Source organism: Neopelma chrysocephalum, unplaced genomic scaffold, assembly GCF_003984885.1.
Source record: "Neopelma chrysocephalum unplaced genomic scaffold, ASM398488v2 Primary Assembly neopelma1_43, whole genome shotgun sequence".
In the NCBI taxonomy this organism is placed as follows: Eukaryota; Metazoa; Chordata; class Aves; order Passeriformes; family Pipridae; genus Neopelma; species Neopelma chrysocephalum.
The window spans coordinates 21,363,384-21,387,703 of NW_020897702.1; the positions used below are offsets into that span (position 1 = coordinate 21,363,384).

Here is a 24,320-nt window from a genome sequence, read left to right on the forward strand (position 1 = left end):
AATTATAAAACTCAGACGATTAGGAATCTCAGAGATGCTCTGCATTTTAAGAGGTGGGTGTGGAATATTTTTTTAATTGCATCTAAGCACAGCCCAACCAATGATTAGTTACTTTCAAAGCAATAAACATTACCTGGGAAGCAATAAAAGGAAATGCAGGAAAGTCATTTGATGGATGACTCCTGGAAGACATAAGGCAAAAGAAGGGAATGTGGTTTAGTGTTTAGAATAACAACCGAGCAGTCAGAACTCCTGCCATCTCATCCAAGCTGTGAAGCTGACTTACTAAATGCTCTGGAGTTCAACATTTCATTTTATTCAGTGTTAAATTTGGTCTAACAATATCCAAAGTATTGATGTGAAGCTAAATATACAAGTGTTTGTCAAAGTTTGGAAAGTTAGGATGAAAGAAGTCATTAAAAATACAAAGTATGAGTGGTTGAAAAACAAAGAATGTATTTTGTGAAGTCTGACTCTGTAAATGCTAGCACAAGTGAAAATGGACTAAAGGAAGCTCCTGTCATAGTTAGGTCAGAGATCGGTTGCTAGTTTTCATCAGGGAAAGCACAAATATCTTTAATTTCAGTTCTTGGAGAATTTAATGAAGTCTCATTTCATTGTCAGTGATTTCCATGGTGCCAGCTTTGACCCTACAACCTAAATCTGTTTAATGCAATCCCATGCCCTCCATACCCTACAAATACCAATTTCTTCTCTGCTAAAATGATCAGTCAGTGTGCAGGCAGAACTAGAGAGCAGAAAGCACAAAAGAGGGATGTGCACAAGTTCCTAAAACAGAGCACCCTTGCAAAGCATCCTAGAAAGATGAAATCAGAACAAAAACCACCCATGATTCATGACAGTCGAGAAATTGCACCACAATGGTTTTCAGGTTCCAGTTAGAACAATCAAAAAGAAAAACTCATGAAAGAAAAAAAATCTGATGTTTTTCCATTCTTTTGAAAATTATTCTGTTTACCTTATCCTTCAAGGCTGAGACAATGTGACACAGCAGTTGTTACTCCATCAGTTGTGGGGGGAAGTCGTAGCCCGACAATTAAAGTTTGAGGCAGTGCAAAAGTTAGGCCGTGTTCCATGGAAGCAGTGGAGCTGGTTAGATGGTTTCCATGGACACGGCCTTGGGTTGCAGGGAGTACAAGGTTAAGACAGTTTGATAATGTGCAGGTGCTTGGATTCCTGGATGTTGTTGTAGGAATATGTTTGTGTTGTGTGTGGGAAAGTAGAAGGTAGTAAGCTCAATAAAAGGCTGCCTGCTGCACTGAGCAGGCAGACATCTCGTCTCACTATCCTTGTGTGTCTTGTGTGTCTTGTGCGTCTTTCTTCCCCCACTGGACCAGGCCTCAAGACAAGATACCCTGCGACAATCAGTCATCTCCATTCCTAGAACTGTTGGAAGCCCTGATGAGGAAAATAAGAAAATGAGTATTTAGACATGTTAATTGAGTGATAAAGATAAATCTATTGAGAAATGTGCAAGAGAGCAAGAGATAGAAGCAGCCAGAGACAAGTCCACTCCTTATGTTGGGTTCTCATGTTCTTGTCAAAATTCAAGCTGGCTTTTGCCAACACAACTAGAAAAATGTGGCCTCTGGCTGCCCTTTTTGAGCACATGGAGGCTGTTTAAAAGTACAGAACTGAGTTGCTGAGTCCCATCAAGAATACATATTCAAAATGAGGTATGTCTTATCATTCACTGGAAACAAAAAAAAAGGGCTCTAAGGCACTGGTTACTTTTTCATCCATACAAGTCCCTGTGCAAACCTGGAAACAAAGCTATTTTTAGGGTCTTTGGAACTGATTGTCCTCATTTTCTCTACCACAGTCAGCTTTTGGGTGCATATCAGCCTTCATAAGCATTATTCTTACTTTGCATAATTCATTTTGCTGATACCAGAACTCAGCACATGAAAAACATGAGCTGCTTCACGTAGACTTTTTTTCCCCCAAATTCCAGGCTGTGATCTTCAGGGACAAACACTGTCCATAAACTAATTAGATCATTTCCTTCCACTGATATGAACAACCTGCCAGAAAATTAGATTGCATGCATACTTGAGTTTCTGGTTGTTCTGGTTTTGTGCCAAAATATTTATTTTCCTTAATCACAAAGAATGTTGACCAGGTTTATGCCAGAATTATATGGTCTCTTTGTATGTAGCTATTGGTGTCTGTATATACCTTGGGATCTAATACTTGTACATCAGTAGAGGGGAGAAAGATCTGCTTAAGCACACTGAGAGGTTGTTTGAGATCATCTGGGTTTGTGCTTTCACTGTCATCATTTTTTATAAGTATTCACACCACGTAAAGCAGTTCAACAGTTTTTGTGCAAAACATAGAAAACATCCTGAAGCTGCCCCTCCTTCTCCAGTGAAGACAAGGACCACTGCTCTTCTCTGCTTCAGTTAAGTGCCTGTAGTTAGATAGCATAAATCTGGAACTAAACCCTGTTGATCTCATTGGGATATAGGCAAGAGCTTAAAATTAGGCATAGCTGAAGCCCTCTGCAAGATCAGGACCTCAAAGCATAAATCTAAAAGATGCCAAAAACCTTTATGGTTCATTTAATCATCAAGAGCGTAGGATATTCAGCATTTTGCCAAGCTGGCCTTTCCAGCTGTGTTATATTGGTTTTGATCGCTTTCAGTTTGCTCGTGTTCATGCCCCATTCAATTTGATTTGAATGAAAACCAAGCCTGCAAAGGGACTCTGCTGAGAGCTCCATAACCTACCCAGTTCTGCCTGGAAATGTGGAAAAACAGTAGTTCAGCTTCATTTTTAAAGAATAGAATTGCAATGGTTCCTATTGAAGCACTGGTTTTGCATGGGGGGCATTGATGACAGAAAACTCAAAGAGAAAGGAAGTACAGAAAATCAGGGAAAAGTAATTTAAATAAAGATTATGAGAAACATAGAAGCAGAGTGGAGGAGAGAGAAAGCATATAGTCTGATGGTTTGCTCATCATAGTCAACGATAAAAATCCTGTTGACTTTAATATCACATGATCAGGCTTCCCATGTGTAAAGTTAATATTGAATAGGAAGCAGTCTAGTTTCTGAAGGATACTTCTGGTGCTACCAGCTGAAACCCAAGGAAACCATATAGGAACAAACTTTTCATTACCTTGTTCTTTAACTAGCTGTATATTGGTAAAAATCAGGTTCAGAGTTGGTATAAAAAGTTCCATTTGATATAGGAGCATCCTTGCACAATTTTAACTCACTTTGCACCAATATAAATGATTTCTCCTGTTGCAAAGAAGCAGAGAATCAAGTCTGAACCTTTTTTATTTTAACTCAACAGCTCTTGGGATACCTCGTGCCCTGCCACATTAGCTGAGAATCTGGGCCCAGGAGCACAGATTAAGGGAGAGAAAAGGAAGGATTCATAAACTCAGACTTGTTTTGCAGACCTAGGGTGGTGTGGAAGGAAAAATCATGTATCAGATTTCCAGTCATTCAGCTTCCATGAGGTTAAAATACCTTTTTTTGAAATAAGATGAAAACATCCCATTTGAATTATTTGCCTCCATAGTCATAGACACTGTGACTTAGTCCAGATTCTGTCTGCATTCTTAAACCTCTGAGCAATTGTTGGCAAGCCACGTCCGAGTGCTGGGATTGCAACTAAACGTTTTCACAAACATCTGCTAGGTCTGCCTGATAATCACCTTTTCTCGGGTTTTTTGGTGTGCATGAGGTTTTTAGAGTCAGAAATCTATTTTAAAAGCTTCAGAACAATAGGATTCAAGCCATGGCACTGTCTATAGAAGCTGGTATCTCTCACTGCTTAATTGCAAGGAGAATTTGAGTCTTGGACACCATCCCGGTTCATAATGTTATTAAGTTATTAGGGGAGCTGTAAACTAGGCTTATTATATCCACATTCTGGAATCCTCTGCATCTGACATTCCTAGAGACAACTCAGGAACAAAAAATGCTGGATATTTCTTGTGTTCACCAGTAAAGTCCAGTTGACAACAGTTGAAATAAGTTAAATGAGAATCATAGAATCATAGAATCAGTTGGGTTGGAAGGGACCCCTGGGATCATGAAGTCCAACCCTTGCTCTACTACCGCTGTGGTTACTAGACCATGGCACTAAGTGCCACATCCAGTCTTATCTTAAAAACCTCCAGGGATGGAGAATCCATCACCTCCCTGGGCAGCCCATTCCAATGCCTGATTACCCTCTCTGTAAAGAATTCCTTCCTAATATCCAACCTAAACCTCCCCTGGCACAGCTTAAGACCATGCCCTCTTGTCTTACTGATAGCTGCCTGGGAAAAGACACCAACCCCCACCTGGCTACACCCTTCTTTCAGGGAGTTGTAGAGAGTGATGAGGTCTCCCCTGAGCCTCCTCTTCTCCAGGCTGCACAACCCCAGCTCCCTCAGCTTCTCCTCATAGGACTTGTGCTCAAGTCCCTTCACCAGCCTTTCACATGACATTTCCCTATATAGTTTCAGTGTTTCTCTATTTCTTTTCCACTGAGCACATATTGTTCTTGACTTTTTATTCTAATCTTGAGTCCTGACTATTCTAGATACTTTGTCCAGCTCCAAAAGTAGCTGCATAGGTAACGATTTGTCTCTTAGACACTCCTATGTCACTTTAAAGAGGCTCTTTCAGAGCATTCAATCATATGTGAAGGGATTTAATGACCCTGTCTTCAACCTGCTCAGACTCCGACATGAGTCAGTAAATGACAAGGAATGAAAAAATTTTCTTCTGCAAAAGATGTAAAAGATTGTTGAATTCATGCAGTTAATGCAAATAATTTTCCTGTGCCTGCATGAATGTTATTCCAGTGAGCAACCATAAACAGAAGAGAAGTTATTGCCAGTATATGGCATAGGGTCTGTCTACTCTCAGGGTTATAGAGCAATAATGGTTATTATGGACAAGGTTATGAATTTTTATATACACACATATTCTTGGGCAAATACTCAAAATCCTTCAAAAAACTTCAATATTTCTAACTCATCAGAGGTTCTTCCCTCATCATTTAGAGTTTTCTGGACTGTTAATTTTAATTTTCTCTTTCATTTTGTTTAAATTGTTCATTATCTCATTACCAGAGTAAGTTGAAGCTTGTTGAAAGCACTCACTATGAAGTTGTCTAACATCAAATCATAGAATCATAGAATCCAATCAGGTTGGAAAAGGCCTCTGAGATCATCAGGTCCAACCCTTGATCTAACACCTTCGTGGTTACTAGACCATGGCACTAAGTGCCACATCCAGTCTTATCTTAAAAACCTCCAGGGACGGAGAATCCATCACCTCCCTTGGCAGCCCATTCCAATGTCTGATTACTCTCTCTGTAAAAAATTTCTTCCTAATATCCAACCTAAACCTCCCCTGGCACAGCTTAAGACCATGCCCTCTTGTCCTGTCACTGGTTGCCTGGGAGAAGACACCAACCCCCACCTGGCTACAATCTCCTGTCAGGTAGTTGTAGAGAGTGATGAGGTCTCCCCTGAGCCTCCTCTTCTCCAGGCTGAACAACCCCAGCTCCCTCAGCCTCTCCTCATAGTACCTGTGCTCAAGTCCCTTCACCAGCCTTGTTGCTCTTCTCCGGATCTGCTCCAGCACCTCAATATCCTTCCTGAGCTGAGGGGCCCAGAACTGGACCCATCTGAGGCTTTAAAAAGTTTAAGGCACTTCTAAAACTATTAAGAATTACATTTTCTAAGTTATTTGACATGGCCAAGAAACTCACACCCCTCCTCATCCAAATGCCATTGTGAGGATGATGAAGCCATAGAGAGAAAAAATAGCTTTAGGTCTGCAGTGGTTTCACAGAGTTAGGAAATGCTGTGCGTCAAATGTCCTAGCATTTGCATAACTCTATACAACATGACAGATAAGAAGAATGAAGTAGAATTTATTTATGATCTTTTTTCATTATTACAGGTGAAAGTGATTTTCCTATGTCATTGAAAATGGATTTTTTTTGTATTACAAATCTTGCCTTATCTAGAGCATATTGAGAATTCATCATATTAGCATATGTAAATTGATAGGTTTGCTAGACATTTTTCAGTTGTGCTGAAGCAAGGTCTAGGCAAGAACTGAAGCTGGCTTCATGCCCCAAGACAAAAAAAGAAAAGAAGCATTATTTTAAGTCAAAAAATGTTAGTTACAGCAAGATCAGTGTTTTCTGCTGAGCAGATTTAGATTGTGTCTGAAGAAGAGCAGAAGCACACCATTCCCACACCTCTGCTGATGTTGCAGAGCTGAGTCACCTCTGAAAATTCATGCTCAAACATATCTAAACCTCCCTCGTTGCCTCAAGATACACTTTGCTCCACCTCCAATTTCTAGTTTCCCCATCCTACATTAAACCTTGCTGCCCTTCAGGTAGGGAAATCCTACATTGCTGTCCCAGCTTCAAAATCCTTTCATGTCCAGAAGACTGCAAGGTGCTTCTAGTTTTATCCCTGTTATTCCTCATTAAATCATTGTTCCATATCTTGAACAATACCTTCCTGAGCAATATCTTTCCTTTTCCCTAGGTACTAGGAGGAATTTAGCTCCCTTTTTGCCCTTTTCCAGGCAGTGAGGGGATTTATTTCTAGCAAGGCCATGAAAGACATATCAGGAATTCTCAGTTGTTTCCTTGCTTTACTCCCGAGTTACAGCATGATCCTGTAAAAATCACTTGCTTCCAGATCTAGATGCACTAAAGCTGCACACTGTGGATGATGGGCTGTAGAGCTGCTCCCACCTGACATGACCAATGTGGAAATAGAAAAAGGAGAGGAGCAAAGCAAAAGCAACTCTTAAACTTCTCTTTTTGCAGCAAACCTCTCCCTGTGCATCTCTCCAGGGTTAGTACAAGATGCCACATCTGAACAACAGCAAAATGCTTTAAAATATGTTTCCTATGCAAATTGATGTGGCTGTTAGTGGCCCCTGCACAGGGAGATTTCCCTATCTGACTCTTTGATCAATAACTTTTAGGGGGAAAAAAGGGCAAAATGCAATTCAGAGGAGAGAAAATAAATAAACAGTTTTCTCTGTGCCCACACACAGTAAGTCAAGTGGCTGGGTGAGGGGTGTGCAAGACAGGTCCTCATGGCAAACTGTGGCAGAGGGATTGAGGGAGGACAATGGAGGGACTGAATATGGGCTTTGGTGTTTTGTCTGACAACCAACCCAAAGCACAGAGTTGGTGGTAATTACCATGTCTTAGAGGTAAACAGGTGGCTGTACAAGCAACCACACAACAGCTCCCTTTCCCATCAGTTTGTTTTCCCATTTCATTCTGTCAAGAGTTCATTTGTAGATTAGGGTGCCAAATAGATTTTTCTCCCCTGTCGCTCTGAGTGCAGACTGGCTTCACATTCCCCTTGCCTCTCTTTCAGACTTGCCATATTTCTCCTTTCTCCTCCTACGCTAGATATAATTTGTTGTTGTTGTTGTTGTGTTGCAAACCAGTAGTTGAGGTTTTTTGGCAGAGCTGGTTTGGTTAAGGCAGGAAAAGGTAACTTGGGTAGAGAAAGGCTTTCCAGGTCAGCCTAAAGACAGCAGCAGATGGGAGAATGACATGAGACCCCATGAGCATACCAGCAGCAAACTGCTTCATTTGGGCAGCTCACACTCAAAAGGCTTTGAGGTAATTTGGTGGTGTCCACCTCCTGGTTGGCAATAGGGGAATGTCAATTGCTTTTGACTGAGGAATACACTAAAAGGCAAGGAAACACCTGACAATCAAGGTTTGTAATATTTTCATAAACTAATTTTCAATGTGTGGCAAATACAGAATATTGTCTCTGGACCTGCATCCATGCATGCCGTTCTCATAAGAATACCATGGACAAACTGTTGTCCCCTACATGTTTGCTTCATATTTCCTCCCATTTATTCATGATGAGTCTTTTCAGCCTTGAATCTGTGCCTATGCAACATAGATTCCCTCTCTTCTGTTTCCTGGGATTTATGCAGGGAGGAGGAGCAGGTGAAGACAGTAAGTCAGTATTAATAGGACAGATAAGTAGATGCATGAATAAGCAGGCATCATGCAAAATTATGGGCTTTTTATGCCCATAATGAAGTCTGTTGGTCCGTGGTGTATCAAAGAGGACACCCCTTTGCAGAGGCTTTCTGAAAACACACAGGGAAGCTGGCAATGAGTGTTCGCAGCCGAGAAAGACAATGGGCTGCATCAAAAGCAGGATAGGGAGGGGATTCTCTCCCTCTACTTTGCTGTTGTGAGACTTCACCAGGAGTACTGCATCTAGTTCTGGGGTCCTCAGTATGGGAAAAACATGGACCTGTTGGAGCAAGTCCAGAGGAGGCCACAAAGATGATCATGGGGCTGGAGCACCTTTTCTGTGAGGAAAGGATGAGAGAGTTAGGGTTGCTCATCCTGGAGAAGACCCTAGAGCCCCTTTCAGTACCTAAAGGGGGTAAAAGAGAGCTGGAGAGGAACTTTTGGGAATGACATGCAGTGATGAAACAAGGGAGAATGGCTTTGAACTGATAGAGGGGAGGTTTAGATTAGATATTAGGAAGAAATTCTTTCCTGAGAGGGATGTGAGGCACCGGCACAGGTTACCCACAGAAGCTGTGGAAGTCCCATCCCTGGAAGTGTTCAAGGTCAAGTTGGATGGGGCTTGGAGCAACCTGGTCTAGTGGAAGGTGTCCCTGCCCATGGAAGGGGGGTTGGAACTAGACGATCTCTAAGGTCCCTTACAACCCAAAGCATTCTGTGATTTTGCCATTTACTTCACAGTTGTCCCTCGCTGCAGCCTTTTAGCATCACTGTACCTCCATGAAAATGTGGACAGAGAGAGCAACACAGATCACATCTCACATTGTTCAGACCAATTAGTATTGGAATGGCTCCGCTAGTGAAGGAGAACTGGTACATCAACAGACTTCTAAAATTTCACAAAAAAAATAAAAGTCAACATATTTAGGTCTTTTTTTCTTTTTCTTTTTTACACAGACATCAACTAGTTAGTGGTTGTTAATTAAGAAATGATCCCAGCGAAAGCCGCTGCTGCCACTCTAATGAATCATTCATTAACAGGCCATTTCAGTGGGGCTGTTATTTCCAAGCACTGTATTTAACTGTTTGAAACAACCTTTATATACTTAAGGGGGATGAAGCAGTTAGGACTTGGTCATTACCTGATGGTTAATGATGAAGAGCTCTGTGAGCTGGGCTGGGAAGCTGTGGTTGTGCTCTTAGTTTTTTTTCAGATCTGGATGGTTCCAAGGCAGTGTTAGGGGATTTGTGGGGTTACTATGGTGATTGGTGCCCGATAAAACCACAGATGGATGATGGACGTGTGCTGCAAACACAGACATATAGACCTCGCTTCTCTCTATACTTTTAATATTCAAAAGATTTTGATATCAATAGATTATCAATTAGGGTGAAATTACCTCTTTTGCTGCTTCCCCAGATTAACAGCCCTTGAAATGTAAATAGCTGAATGCTTTTCATTGCACAGTTACCCTGAAACAATATTGGGTTTTTTTCACTCTACTTTTTGTTTGTTGGGGTTCAGAAATGGCAACACACTGCTTTGATTACAATTTGTTGGACCATCCATACGTTTTTGCCTTTGCTCTTTTGCTTGAGGTTTTGTTTTCTCGTTAGAAATCAGAGGCTGGATGCAGAGATGCTGGATCAAGGTGTTCAGCCTGTGGGATAGAATGAACCTCTCCACTCTCATTGCAGGGAAAGGGTGTATCATTTCTGCCCTAACCGTGGTGATGCAACCCTAAATACCAGTCATTAATTTTCTTGCACATTAATTCCATTTCAAACTTGAATTCCCATTTCAGCTCACATGAGAAGCTTTACCATGAATGCATCATTTTCACGTACAAAAAAATATTTGTTTCAGAATGTTATACTAAGCAGATTTTAAGTGTATGGATGGATGCATATGGATAGCCCACCTGTAGTCTGTAAATAATTCAAATGTTAATTGTCATGTTTGGCACTTCAGTGATGGCTTTTCTTTCAGTAACACCTCAAGCCCCGTAGCAATTATCAGGATCCTGCTGTGCTGAGTCTGATACACTCGGTTAGAAAGGGCAATCCACAGCCCAGAGAGTTTGGTCTCTAGTTGCACAATCCAGGTTTCCAAGAAAATGTCATTAAACAAACAAAAAAGTAGCGAGATTCTTTTATTCCTGTTCATCACATCGATTAGCCATGATCCACTTCTGCTGGTTAAAAGACTTGCATTTGGTACATTGCTGGGCTGATAGAGAAATGCTTAATGTCTAGCACCACAGAGGTAAAGTTCCAAAAATTCCCATGTCATTAAAAATGTTGTGGCAAACAAGGATGTTGCTTTTCCTGTTGCTCCAGCTCACAGTATTTCTGGGAACAGGGAACATCAGTCTAGGTCATACAGTGTTAAAGATCCATGAAGTTCACCTCAGCCTAGCTGCTGGTTTTAGGGTGGGCATTTAAGTTTGTCTTTAGCCATTGATCTGATTAAGCATCTTGTTTAAATGTAGTATCTATACTTATCTGGGCAAGAGGAAAGAATACACAGTCTTAAAATGAAAACCCAGGACAAACAAGGAAATTTTTTCCTTGTTCTTCTGGAAAGAGATAGGATTGTTCAGATTGGAGAAGAGAAGGCTCCAGAGAGACCTTAGAACGCCTTCCAGTACTTCCAATAATTCCTGTCTTTTTACACAGTCATATAGTGACTGGAAAGGGGGAATGGTTTTAAACTAAAAGAGGAGAGGTTTAGATAATGTGTTATGAAGTTCTTTACCCAATGAGCAGTGAGGCACTGGCACAGGTTTCCCAGAGAAGTTGTGGAAGCCCCATCCCTGTAAATGTTCAAGGCCAGATTGGATGGGGGTTGGAGCAACCTCGCCTAGTGCAAGGTGTCCCTGTCCATGGCAGTAGGCTTGGACCTAGGTGGTTTTTGAAGGTCCCTTCAACCCAAACCATTCTGTTATTCTGCCATTAACTCCATGGTTGTCCCTTGCTGAAGCCATTTAGCAGCCCTGCACCTTGGTTCCCCGTCTGCTTTGCAAGGTTGGTGTACGGTTGCTTGACTGCTGCAGGAGGTGCTGCACAAGCACAATTGTCCTGACAAAACTCATCAGATACCACAGGGGTGAGTTCTTAGAGATCCTTCTATGCTAGAGCTTTTTCTTCCCTTTCTGTCAAGTCTAACATGAAGGTGAAAGAACCACTGCTGTCCTTCCCTGTATTTTCTTTGTTTACTCATCAGCCTTTGAAGGTCTTTGAAAAACACTGCTGGAATGTGCTCTCCTTTGTCTGGTGTGTGTGTGGCTCAGGAGCTCTTCTCATCTAATGTGTCTTTATTCCAAGAGGCTGGATTTCCAGGGCTATATTCTGGGATTGCTAACTAAAACATGCAGGTCTCTGCAGAACATTTTACAGTCTTTTCTAGCCTTGTGATGCACACACAGAGGCACTCTCCCTTGTTAGCACCATTGTTACTGCTGAATAAAATCTTCGTGTTTATATTTATATAATATATTTTTTTATATATATCTATATCATTCTCTTGTCGACTTTACCCTGTAACACCACAGCCTTTCTCTACATCAGTGAATTATTTATATCTTGTTGTGGGGTGTGGGGTTTTTTTCATGCTGGACTGCACCGTGGCATTTTCTTAACTCATGAGTGGTTTACCACTCCAAAAAAAAGACTTAAAAGCATAGCACGGTTACAAAGAGAGGATCAAAGTCTTATCCCAGCATCCTGGTTGGTTTGCCCCTTTCAAAACACTTGAAAAGAGAGACAATATGCTGTCTGTGATTTGATCTTACCTACTCTGGGGCTTTGTGTACTTTTCTTGTTCACATATCATATTTCAATGATACCAGCCAAGCATTTTATTTATAAAGCTATTCAATCACCTTTCTTTAAAAGGTGCATTTTAATAGGTGCCAACATCAGACCAGCTGAGCCCAGGCAATGCTGGTGATGCCAACAAGTGCAGAAACAAATAAAAAATAGGTCTTGGCTTAAATATATATTAAATGTATAAATATTTATTGTCTATTTAATGTATTTATATATTAATGTGTATATAGATTATATATATGAATGTATAATACAATATGTATAGATTTAATACATAAATATGTTAAATCTTGAAGTTTTGTGTGAATATTAAAAGTTTTTTCATCAACCTCAGAGAACCAGTTTAGGGTCTTTGGGTCACTACATCTTTTCTTTATTTCCTCATGCAAAATATGGAGGAGGTTTGGCACAGAGAACTTACTTCTCTTAACCGTGTGCAGTCTTTTACAAACGATATGTTGCTAACTTTTCTAAGTCAGAATTAATTTATATTCCACTTAGGAATATTTATTGCACTTCCTAAATTACCTCAGAATCTATAGATCAGTGCTCATGTATATATATATATACATACATACACATGAATACAGATAGATAGATAGATAGATAGATAGATAGACACAACTGAGAATATCTCACAGTGAAAAGGTTGCAGCAAGTTGCAAGGGAGGGTGGAAAACATACAAACAGATAGTGGCACAAAATATATCCACCTCCTTTTTAGACCAGGAAAATCAAAACAAGGAGCATTTCCCACCAATTTCTGTTCTGTGCAGGTATTTTGAGCCACCTTCTTGTGGAGGGTTCCTTGTTGTCTTTTGCCTCCTCTCTCCCATCCTATTGGCCTTTGCATCCTTACCAGCCAAAATTCAGGGTTCACCACCTGTGCACTGAACAAGGAATCAAGTACTCAGGAGTGCAGAGATGGATACCAGCGCTGTGAGCCTATGGCTTTGTCTTTGTTTCTACAGATTCATGATCAAGAGGATGTTTCCATTCTGGTTTCCATTTATATGGAAATCTGCTCTGTCAACATCAAAATTAGGCTTTAAATGGATGTTTGTCATTCAGGCTTGACTGTTGCAACAACCCTAGAGAAAAGTGGGTGAAAAGCTAGAAATCATCGCTTAGTAGGTAGGCATTTAATAACTCTATCCTAACCCAACAACCCATCCTGCAGTTGAACCCTCTTTTAGAGGTAGTACTTCCCAAATTTTGTGAACAATATACTCTGAGCAGTCACTGTGTAGCAGAGAATTTTAACTCAAGATAGAGAAATCTTGGTGAAATTCCCATTTAAGGATGGGAAGGGGAAAAAAGTGACCGCTAAGATGTCAGGTACAACCACTAACCCAACACCACCAAATCCAGCACTAAATCATGTCCCCAAGTGCCACATGTCTTTTAAATACCTCCAGGGGTGGTCACGCCACCACTTCTCTGGGCAGCCTGTTCCAACGCTTTACAACACTTTCCATGAACAAATTTCTCCTGATCTCCAATCTAAACCTCCCCTGCCTCACCTTGATGACAATTCCTCTTGCCCTATCATGTCTTACTTGTGAGAAGAGACTGATCCCACCTGGCTACAACCTCCTTTCAGGTAGTTGTAGAGAGTGAGAAGTGAGAAGGTCCTCCCCGAGCCTCCTTTTCTCCAGGCTAAACACCCACAACTCTCTCAGCCACTCAAGACTTGTGCTCCAGACCCTCCCTCCCCTCCATTGCCCTTCTCTAAAAATGTCCCAGCACTTCAATTTCCTTCTTGGAGTGAGGGACCCAAACCTGAACACAGGATTTGAGGTGCAGTCTCACCAGTGCCAAGTGCAGGGGGTGTACCAAGCACAGTAGGACAGGCGGTCACATCCTTCTGTGATGCTCGTCTATGGGACTATAAGAACAGTTTGTGGAAAATCTGGTTTTATGTGTTTGCAAAACAATTTGGGCACTCTAAAGAAAAGGCACATTTCATCACTTTTGTTCCATGCTTTGTTTCCAAGAGTCATTGCCAGCTAACCAGAGGAAGGTGACAAGAACTACAGGGGTCATTTGTCTCCCTCCTCCCCAGGCAGTATGTATGGCATCTTAAGGAGCTCAGCTGTTGGCTCTGGGGAGGAAAAACTGCAGGCTCATTCTACAGAAGAAAACTTCTTGAAGCATTACAGAAAAACAGATAAAAATAGTCCCATAAACCATGCAGGAAAAACATATATACTTCTCTCAGTCTTCACTATATGATGTAACTGTCATCCTACAATGCACTTTCCTGGCAGGCCAGATTATATTGTGTAGTAGATGGAGCTTTATGTTAAATTATGCACTGTAAAGGAAGAAGATCAGAACACTAAAGACAGCAGTAGGCATTATTGAATTTACTTTATTGTCTATTGTATAGATTGGAAATAACTTAGAAGCTCATAACTCCTCAAAGAGAGGAAATTTTGCCACCCACAGGTTGAAAATTCTGGTGAGAATCTTGCTTTCATTTCACGAACAAGTGGTTAAAATGTCTGTTGTCTCCATTGCCAAAGACCACAATTCAGACATCTTAAATAGCCTGTAAAAAATAATGACATTCTCTTTGTAATAATGAGACTTGAACAAAATCAGAATAAGATTTCTTCTTTCTCTTTACATTTTGATTTCTGGGCTCGCCAAGCATGTATTTTCTGTCTTTCTTCTGTAAACCAATAAAAAACCCCTAAAAAGTCAGGCAGCTGAGGGAAATGCCAAAGTGTTAAGAAATCTTTGCCTAGACCAAGATTTTCAGCACGACTGTGAAGTTTACAGCTCTGTCTCATCTCATGCATAGGGAGCTGTCCTGGAGCAGGAAGAGAGTGACAGGGACATATAGGAGAGATGCATTAGCTACCAAAAATGACTCTTCTGTGTTACAACTGGTAAATATCAACATGGTGCTAGTTATAAGGTACCCAGCAGAAGCAGAGAAACGATTCCTTTAATACTGCACCATTAGGAAAATTATGGGAGAGGAAGGGAGAAAGTTTGTCTGTCTGCTCTAAATGAATGAGCTAAAGCCAATGTTGGATATAAAGTACTGAATAAGTTCAAAAAGCCCTAATTCCCTTAGTAGGAAAAAAACCATACTTGTGTGTACACATGAAAGCGTGTGCTTTTTTCAAGGTGTCTGACTGGAAAAGGTATATAGTGATTTACATCAGGTGCAGGTTTGGCTCCATGGCTAAGATCGCACATGCCCAGCTCTGATCCATGACAGATCCCCTGAATCCCAATTGGTCTTTCCAATGGTATTTCATATTTGAAATTGCCAGTTTCTCAGCATTACTGAAGCCAAACTGAACAGTACCATTATCTTGTTCTTACATACCAGGGCCCAGTCCTGCTTCTTACTGATGCCAGGAGACTCAGAGCAGGACCCTGCTTGGGGATGCTGTGCTTCTGCTGTGCAGCTTACGCTGCCGGGGCCTCACATGATATTTATATTTACAGTTAAAGACAGATACACAATTGTGCCTTAACATATACATGCAAAACTTTCTGTTTCTGTTAGTTTTGAAGCTCACTGTTTGGATCATGTTCTATTATTACAAAAAGTTAAATCTTGCAGACAAGGTATTTACTCCATCCTTGACAGTTTACATTAGTGCTTCAGGCACCACAGGTAGCTCGTAGCTGAAGGGATTGCAAACTTGAAGAGAAGACAACCCAACTGCCAAACACAGACTCAAACTGCTGATGCTTTGTTTGTTATGATCAGATAACTTACTTTTCTATTTGCCTTTGAATTTGTGAGGATTTTGTGAACAATAAAGAGAAGCAAATTGCATGAGTGGGCTAGCTGATTTGGTACATTCTCAGCTTCATCATTACTAGTCTGTCTGTTTGTTGCATGACATTTTACTCCTTGGCCAATATCAAACCAAGGATGTGGAGAGAGGATAGAGGATAATTCAGCTTAGTTCTTATAGTTTTCAGGAACTTTTCTATCTATTACTTGTTAGTTTGTGGGGGTTTACCCAGGAAAAGGCATTACTTTTCCCATGCTTTCAAGGTGAAATATATCAAAGAATTATAGACTCACAGAATTTTTTGGGTTGGAAGGTACCTTTGAAATCATCAAGTTCCAGCCCCCCTGCTATGGGCAGGGATGCCACTCACTAGACCAGGTTGCTCAAAGCCCCATCCAACCTGGCCTTAAACAATTCCAGGGATGGGGAATCCAGAGCTTATCTGGGCAACCTGTGCCAGTGCCTCACCATCCTTGCAGTAAAAGATTTCTTCCTAATATCTAATCTAAACCTACCCTCTATCACATTAAAGCCATTCCCCTTGTCCTGTCACTATATGCCTTTATAAAAAGTTCATCTCCATCTTTCTTGTAGGACTCCTTCAGGTACTGAAATATTGATCACATCCATGTGATTCTTCACCCAGGCTGCAATGCACGGGCATAACCAAGTGCCTGGTAATGATGAGCTGTGCATTAAGCCAGAACATAAAAACAAAACAACAAAAACCCCACTAGAAATTCCACTCTACAGCAGAGTCTTAGAGGCTCCTGCTGCTTTTGCCATTTAATTTGCCACAGGATAATTAGAGCCTCCTGCGATGAATTTCACTTTGCAGAGAGGGAGATGGAGACCCTTCAGCACAGTCTCCCTCTGTGCATAAGGCATTCCTCTTCTGTAGCTCTTTTTTTGCCAGCATGGGGTGCAGGGGCTGGCAATTGACCACAGCGGATTGAGAGAGCACTTTTACTCAAGGATATAACAGTGTTTATGCCTTTTATTTTTCCAAGTGAGATAAGCTTATTACTTTTGTTAGTACATTAGAAAAAGACAATAAATAGATTTCAAGTGGTTGGAGAAGGGAGAGTTTGTATTGTTTGTGGCCCTGTAAGATTTCATACTTATTGCAGTGAAGGCTCATTTTCTCCCATGGATTTCTACAGGTTCTTGAAATTAGCCCTTTAATTTTTTTGTGGGGTCATAACACCTCTCCTCTCTGGAGTGGAAATAAATGTATTTTCTCGTTTTGTAACACATTGCAAAGATTGTTCTTTTTCCCTTGGGAATTTGTCTCTTTACTCCAGTGAATGGCAGATTTTATTTTAAAAAAAATCATGTTTCTCTGTTACAATGAAGGACATACATACACCTGATCACCTAGACATGCATATAGACATGGATCAGAACAATGCCACCAGATTCTACACCTCTGCATATAGACATAATTCTTTGCAATAAGGGTTAATTTTTTTAACCTTCTTTGTGTTGGACACAAGCAAGAAATGGATAAAAAGAAATCTGTGCATGCAATATACTGAACTATCCTTGTTCTTAGCTTGTGGTTATTTTACTCTTTCCGATACTATTTAAAATGTTACATCAAACACTCCATTCACTTCTGTTTACTTAATGAACTGACTAACATTATTATTTTCAAAGAAAGCCCTTACATTTCATGAGTCATGCAGCTCTCTTCTCTGGTACTGTTATACAATTTGTATTGGACTTGATTTTCCCATATATATGTCCCCATCTCATGTTTGCACTTTCACTACAAAATTTAAATTACATTATCCAATCTCGCAGCCACCCTACATCTCACCTGGTGTATTACAATAAGCTAATCCTTCCTAGTGAATCTCAATTTCTCTGTGGATGCAAATGAAAACTAGTTAAAAAGAAATGCATTTAAATCCCCAAAGATGTGTGTACATGCTGACTGCATTCTTGTGTCAGATAAACCTCGTATTTTTCTGTAACTTCCAATAAGTCTCAAATATTCTGCACATATAAAGTGGATTAATCTGTGTGTGTCTGTATTGGAGGTACAGCAACACAGAAAGTGTTACAGTTTTTAAGTCAATGGCAGTAATGGATTAAACCCAATTTTTATATTAAATCTGAGGATTAGCTTTCTCTGTAAAACTTGGAACATACATCTTATGACTTCTCAAACCCATGTTTTGGTCTAGTCATGGCATTTCCAAATTCTGGCTCTAGTCAGATATCAATAAAATATTCGGGACCCTTGGGTCCTCACACACAAACTCAGTGGAGAAACCTGCACTATAGTAGACGCTGAAAAAGGAGCTTTTCTTTCAACTATTTCTTCTAAAGCAACTTTCTGCATGCTGGAGGGAGAAACAATTCTGGACTGAGTAATGCAAAAGAGGCAGCCTGCGGATCTGATGTGATTCTGGGAGACAAGAGAACAAAACACTTTTAGAATCAGAAAATCATTAAGGTTGGAAAAGACCTCTAAGATCATCAAGTCAAACCATTAACCCAGCACTACCAAGCCCACCACTAAACCACGTCCCTAACTGGCACATCTACACATCCAGGCATGCCTACCCACTTCCATGGCCTGTTCCAGTGCTTGATCACCTTGTACCTCAGATGTATGGAGCAGGGAGACATTCATATTCCTGGTCACCTATGTGAGGGATTCAAACAAAATCCCTAGCAGTGCTGCTCAGCCTTTATAAGCTGCTAACAGGAGAAAGACAAAATCATGACAAGACTCAGCTGGCAATGTAGCAGGCATGGCAGGGAGGTACAAAGGTGTGGGTAGGCTCTCGGTGAGCCATGCATGGCTTCAGGTCTTCTCTGGGGTGGCCAAGTTGACTCTACCAGATGAGCACAAGAAGCCCAGATGTGGGCCAGTCGACATCAGTATAGACTAGGATACAGACACCCCCTCGGAGTGTAACAGAGAGACAGGCCAGTCAGAGTGGGGTATCAACTGGAACAGATCACGGAATCATACAATGGTTTGTGTTGGAAGGGACCTCAAAGATCATCCAGTTCCAATCTCCCTGCCATGACACCTTCCACTAGACCAGGTTGCTCAAAGCCTCACCCAACCTGGCCTTGAATGCTTTCAGGGATGGGGCAGCCACAGCTTCTCTGTGGCACTTTTAGTGCCTTATCAGCCTAGTAAAGAATTTTTTCTGAATATCTAATCTAACTCTACCTTCCATCAGTTTAAAGCCATTTCCACTTGTCAAAGCATACCCTTGCTAAAAGTCCCTTTCTGGCTTACTTGCTACAGGTTTTCACTTTCTTGATATAGATTTACTCAGAAGTCCAGACATCACAATTTCTGGATACTGGCCCTGAATCCCAAAGTAGGAGCTGCACATCGTCTACATCTCTGCCAAGCTCATGTAACATGGACACCCACCCAAGCCATCCAAATACCAGTGTTTAACATCTCCGTCTCACCTGCTTCTCCTGCACATCATGTTTTATTTTTATAACTAGAATTTACAGTTTCACCATGTAGTACCCACAAAAGTGTACAAACACATAAGAAGGAATCACGTTCACTGCAGCAGTACTAACTCCAGCAAATGGAAATGACAACTGCCTTTCCTCCCCCTAGCTGTCCATCTCCCATGAGGGAAAGAAAAGGCAGCCCCTAAAAAGAGACTGAAAAAGAAAGACACATGAACCAACACAAATAGCAGCATCTTAAACAAAGAACAGACTCGATCAGCTGGGCAAGGGACCTGGTGGGAGTGGCATACCCACCGTGCTCTGCTGCCAATTACAACGGAACTTGACTGCATTGTGATGGAAAAGACACTATTTTTTTCCCTTCCTTATAGCTACTTTGGTAATAGGCAATTTATCTTCATAGCAGCGGGAAAGAAAATACTCCAGTGGAAGTGGTGTATAGCAGTTGACTGTGAAGTAGGCAGAAAGAAATGCAGAAAAGAAACCTTTGCTGGGGCCACCATCACTCTTGTGCACCACACAATACTTCCTTAAAAATTAAAAGGGGGGGCTTTTTTATCTTCCTTTATATTCACCCAGGGTCTAATTCTACTGCCTGGCCATCTAGCAAATAAATTCATATGGCTGAATTTCATCCACAAATTTTGCAACTCCCTTTGCAGCACCATGGCAGCACCTCCAAACCCAGTAGCACCTAGTAGGCCACTCCCATCTGCTTTGATCTGCTGCTCTTCTGATGATTTCTATGTGCTGTTTTGCTCTACAATGGGATCCTGAGGTATATTCTGGCCTTAGAGAGTATTTTCACTATTTGACCTGCCTAATCAGAACCAGTTTTCGAACTCCATTTTCATTAACTTGGAAAAAAAAAGAGTAGTTTCAGACAAAGCTGATAGTAAACAGATGCTATATTCAGTCAATATAGGTAGTCTTGGTTCTCTAGGTATGGGATGAGACTGAAAAGAACAAAACCTTCCCACCACTTGTTTTAATGAGTAGGCTTTCTTGCATTTGATCATCTGTTTTCTCAGAGGAAAATGTTAAGAAGGCTTGTCATTAGCCAGAGGCAATTCCCTACCCAATATAACACAGACGTGGAGGAGTGAACTGCTGATGCTCCATGTCACACGCAGCCCACTCCCTCCCTGTCCTCAACTAACTGTTGCAGCTGCAGCCAGGCCACTGGATGTACAGCCTGGAATCATACTATCAAAATAATTGAGAAACAATAACTGCTGTAGCTAAGCAAACCAAGGCAGCTTGCAGAGACTGTCAATCTCCACACTTACAAGCTGCAATCTATTTTCACCACCGTAGGCTGCCAGGTTAATTAAATGGGACTCCTTGTGGTGACAGGAAGGAAGTCAAGCAGCAAGTGTTTGTAGAAATAGACATTAAAGTGAACAGCATATGAGAAAGGGAAGAAATTTCCTGGGAACACATGTTTTTGTACATTTTTTGGGAGACGTGTTATGCCTTGACTGCTGCAAAGGGGACGGTCCCTTCCTAAGTGATGTCCTAGTTAGCCCTGGTGCAGTAACACCTCTGTTCCTTGCTTCTAGGGATGCTGGGATGAATCCTCAGCTCAAAGTGTTTTGTCGTCAGTGCTACTCCCTGGCAAAAAGCCTGGTCCAGAGAGCTACTGAACACCTCCAGTTGCCATATTTTTCAGGATAAGCCTTGAAGTCCTCACTTTTTTTTCTTTTTTACTTTTTTCTTTTTTTTTTTTTTTTTTTTTTTTACAGCAAGTGAGCTAAGGTTCCGGTGTTTCCTTCTCTTTTATGACTCATAAAACTCATTCTCCCTTTAATGTAGAGGCAGCAGCATCCTTCTTTGTGCCTGGAAAAAATGCACAATTACCACAATTAAGACAGCCATATAACATCTGACCACTTTATTTTTCACATTTTGGTCAGAATACTTAACAGCAGGACCAGAAAAATAACCATTTCCAGGAGTTCCCATTTCTTTATCCAGTATCTCCTCACCCTGACTCCTTTAGGAACTCAGAGCTCTAAAGTCTCAAAGTAATGTAAGTAGTTGTCTATTATTATTAATCACATCAATTTTGTTAACTGCTTGGTTCAGTGCAACTGTTAACACTTATCCAGCTTGTGTCATCCATTGATGATATTCCCACCAAATTAAGGTGCATCAATCCTTCCTTGAGTGATTTTCATACCGGGCTCCTCTGGTTAGAAAAAGGGGATGAAATACAAGGTTATATACATATATTCTTCAATTCACATCACCAGTTTTGTATATTTAACCTGCAGAGCTATGTAAAAGGGCTGTAGATTACCTGTGGTATCACTAAAGTTGCCCAGTAATTTCAGAACGGTGATAGGGAAAAGGGCCATCTAGATTGTCAGACAGGAGGTTGAGCTGCAGGAATGTCTGTTGTAGTGGGACATAAACCTGCTGGCCGAATATAGCAGATCAGGTGTGAATGACCCTAAACCACTTCTGTTCTTCTTCAATACAGAGTAATTCTGGTGGACTTGGTATTGCCTGGACAGACTGTTTTGCACCATAGAGCTGAACCTAACTTAATAAATCATGATTCCCACAATATCCTTTAATGGTCACTTGTCCATTCAGTAAACAAATTCTGAGGGCACATCTTAAAATGTCATCTTGATTCTTACCATTTTTTAGGTGGATTCCTTTTATTCTCCCATGAATTCCATCTCTGACTTCCCTAGAACAATTTCTTTTCTATATTCTTATTATTTAGACTATTTGTCTGGGTATGAATATCCACTCTTTTCATTTACGTGCAGAACCAATTTTATTACTAAACAGACAACAAACAAAATCAATCCTTTCTTCTCATATGGGAAAAGAAGGAATTTAATGGAAAAGGATGACTTCTCTATAGGTTGCTGAGAAATCTTACTCAATTTAGAACAAAAAAATACCTAATTCTCTGTCATGTTTTATGTGAGTTCAGAGTTATTCCTGTGAAACCCTTTGGCATAATTCCTGTTCACCCATTATACGCTTTCCATAAGATCTGTAAGACAGTTTATGTGCAAGAAAGAAAACCTTGGCTGTTTTTAATGCTTCGTTCCTTTCAAAATAAGTATAGAGCTCAGCAAAAGTGGCTATCAGACCCCAAGTATCAATGACCATTCTTTATCCTAATCTTTCCATTTCCTGCTATTACCAGTTCCAGGGTCAGCAGCAAAAAAAAAATAATCCTGAACTATTGTAAAATCATCTGTCATTTTATTTTCTCCCCTAACTCTCTTAAAGAATGTCTGCAATGAATTACCTCCATGTCTGAAATGAATTACTACTCCATCCCACACAAACACACCATCATTACCTGCCCCAAGCAAGGTCTGGAACTATATTGCTCTTGTATGTTAAACAATAGTCAAGCAATGGTGAGATGCAATTGATTATGTGAAACGTTAGAAAGCCTTAGTAAATCAGCTTCTCTGAAGTCATCTGGGCTTTAGGTGTAGCTGGTTTTGGTTTAAAAGGTTATTACTCTTTTTGTTTCTTTCTCTTTCTTTCTTTTTCTTTCTTTCTTTCTTTCTTTCTTTCTTTCTTTCTTTCCTTCTTTCCTTCTTTCTTTCTTTCTTTCCTGCTCTTTCCCTCTTTTCTTCTCTGGTCTCTCTTTTACATTTTACTTTCATTTTTCTGTTGCTTGTTCTTTTGTTTTCTTTTAATTTCATGTTTCCTTTTACTTCTTCTTCCCTCCCTCCTCCCTCCCTCCCTCTCTCCCTTCCTTCCTTCCTTTCTTCCTTCCCTCCTTCCTCCCTTTCTTCGCCCTGTTTTCTTTCTTCCCTTTCATTATTCCATTCCTTTTTTTTACATTGAAAATTATCTTGATGCTAACACTGCAGAAAGGAAATTGTCCAAATTTTTGAGAACCATGCCCTGTTGTTCCCAAGACCTTATTGCCTCACCAAATCCCGACTCTCACTACAGACAGGGATAAAATTTTTGTTTTGAAGCCAGATTGGTGCCCTGCTCTCATCTCTTTTACTGGAAACAGTTGCTTCATTCTTCAGATGCCTAGAAACGTTCATCTCGTTTTCAGTCTCAAATTATTCATACCATTTTATACTAGTTCAGTTGCTTTTCTCTCTTGCCAGTGTTTACCTGCTTGAAATATAATATTTTGTATGTTCCTGCCTGCATTTGTTTTCCTATAGCAGGCAAGACAAATCACCTTAACAGGTAGTTCTCTTCCTTTGTTTGTTTGTTTGTTTGTTTGTTTAAGAGTGCTCTATTATAATTTAACTTTATTTCTTTAGGAGCAAATTTACCTAAATCAGAAGAAGCCACCCATCACTGCTTGTCATTCAAGTAACGCCACACTGATAAAAGTGTTATCTAGAGGTAGTGCTCCCCACTACATTGCAATTAAAATTCCCCTAAACTACTAATTGCAATTAGAACACTACTTTCATATAACAACGGGTGACCTATTAAGTGCTAAAATGGAGTTTGGGAGGAAGACAAATCAGCTCATCTCTTCAATTTTTAGCACAAAGGTGACAAAAGCTTATGCTGAGGTTTATGTCCTATTTCAAACCAACCTCCCATCTGACCAGATTTCCAGCACCATTATACAAGCCATAAACAACATCCATACATTTCCATTTTTTAATCGAAACCCATGTATAACGATGTCAGAGCAACAAGATCCCACAGGCATAGTGTCTGTACCCTTTACAAAGATCACAGTGAAAATGGGGTTACAGTGATATTTACTTTTAATGCTATGATGCCCAGGCACTTTGGTTTTCACTGTTTTGACCCTTCTTTTCATTTCTCTGCTCAGGTATTGCTTCTATTTAAAGGTATTGAGTTAGTTTGAGGAGAAAATTTGCTGGATCACAGTATAAATGAGAGCAATCTCTCCTAGAGCTGCTGTATAATGCAGATAAATCATGCCAAGAAGAGGTGAAGGCTGAACTGTGCTGGTGTTACCCTCACTCTGGTATTAGGCAAGAAATGCATGGAAATGAAAGATGAATGCATAGCAGGGCCACAGTTCGTACTGCAGCACCTTTTTGATGGCACAAATGAGAAAGTCAGTGGAGCTGCTGCATTGTATCAGTATAATGGGGGTCAGGATCCAGAGTAGCAGCACTGTATCTATTATTGGGAAATAACAGATACACACAAAGGAATAATCAGGTAGTGCTTTGCCCCACAGATTTCTTACTAGGTTTTGTGCATATTGGGATCAAAGGGCAAAACCTCCTTTTCAAGTA

General features: G+C 40.6%; 1 protein-coding gene and 1 long non-coding RNA gene across 10 annotated transcripts in view; one reads left to right on the forward strand and one right to left on the reverse strand.

Annotated features, from left to right (window-relative positions):
- TENM4 (teneurin transmembrane protein 4) overlaps window positions 1-24,320 on the forward strand; it is a 603,970-nt gene that overhangs the window by 274,432 nt on the left and 305,218 nt on the right. The gene's annotated exons all lie outside the window — the stretch shown is intronic.
- LOC113964833 overlaps window positions 21,016-24,320 on the reverse strand; it is a 38,512-nt gene continuing 35,207 nt past the window's right edge. Inside the window, exon 3 of the long non-coding RNA XR_003533310.1 lies at window positions 21,016-21,272. This is a non-coding gene — a long non-coding RNA (uncharacterized LOC113964833). The remainder of the gene's footprint in view (window positions 21,273-24,320) is intronic.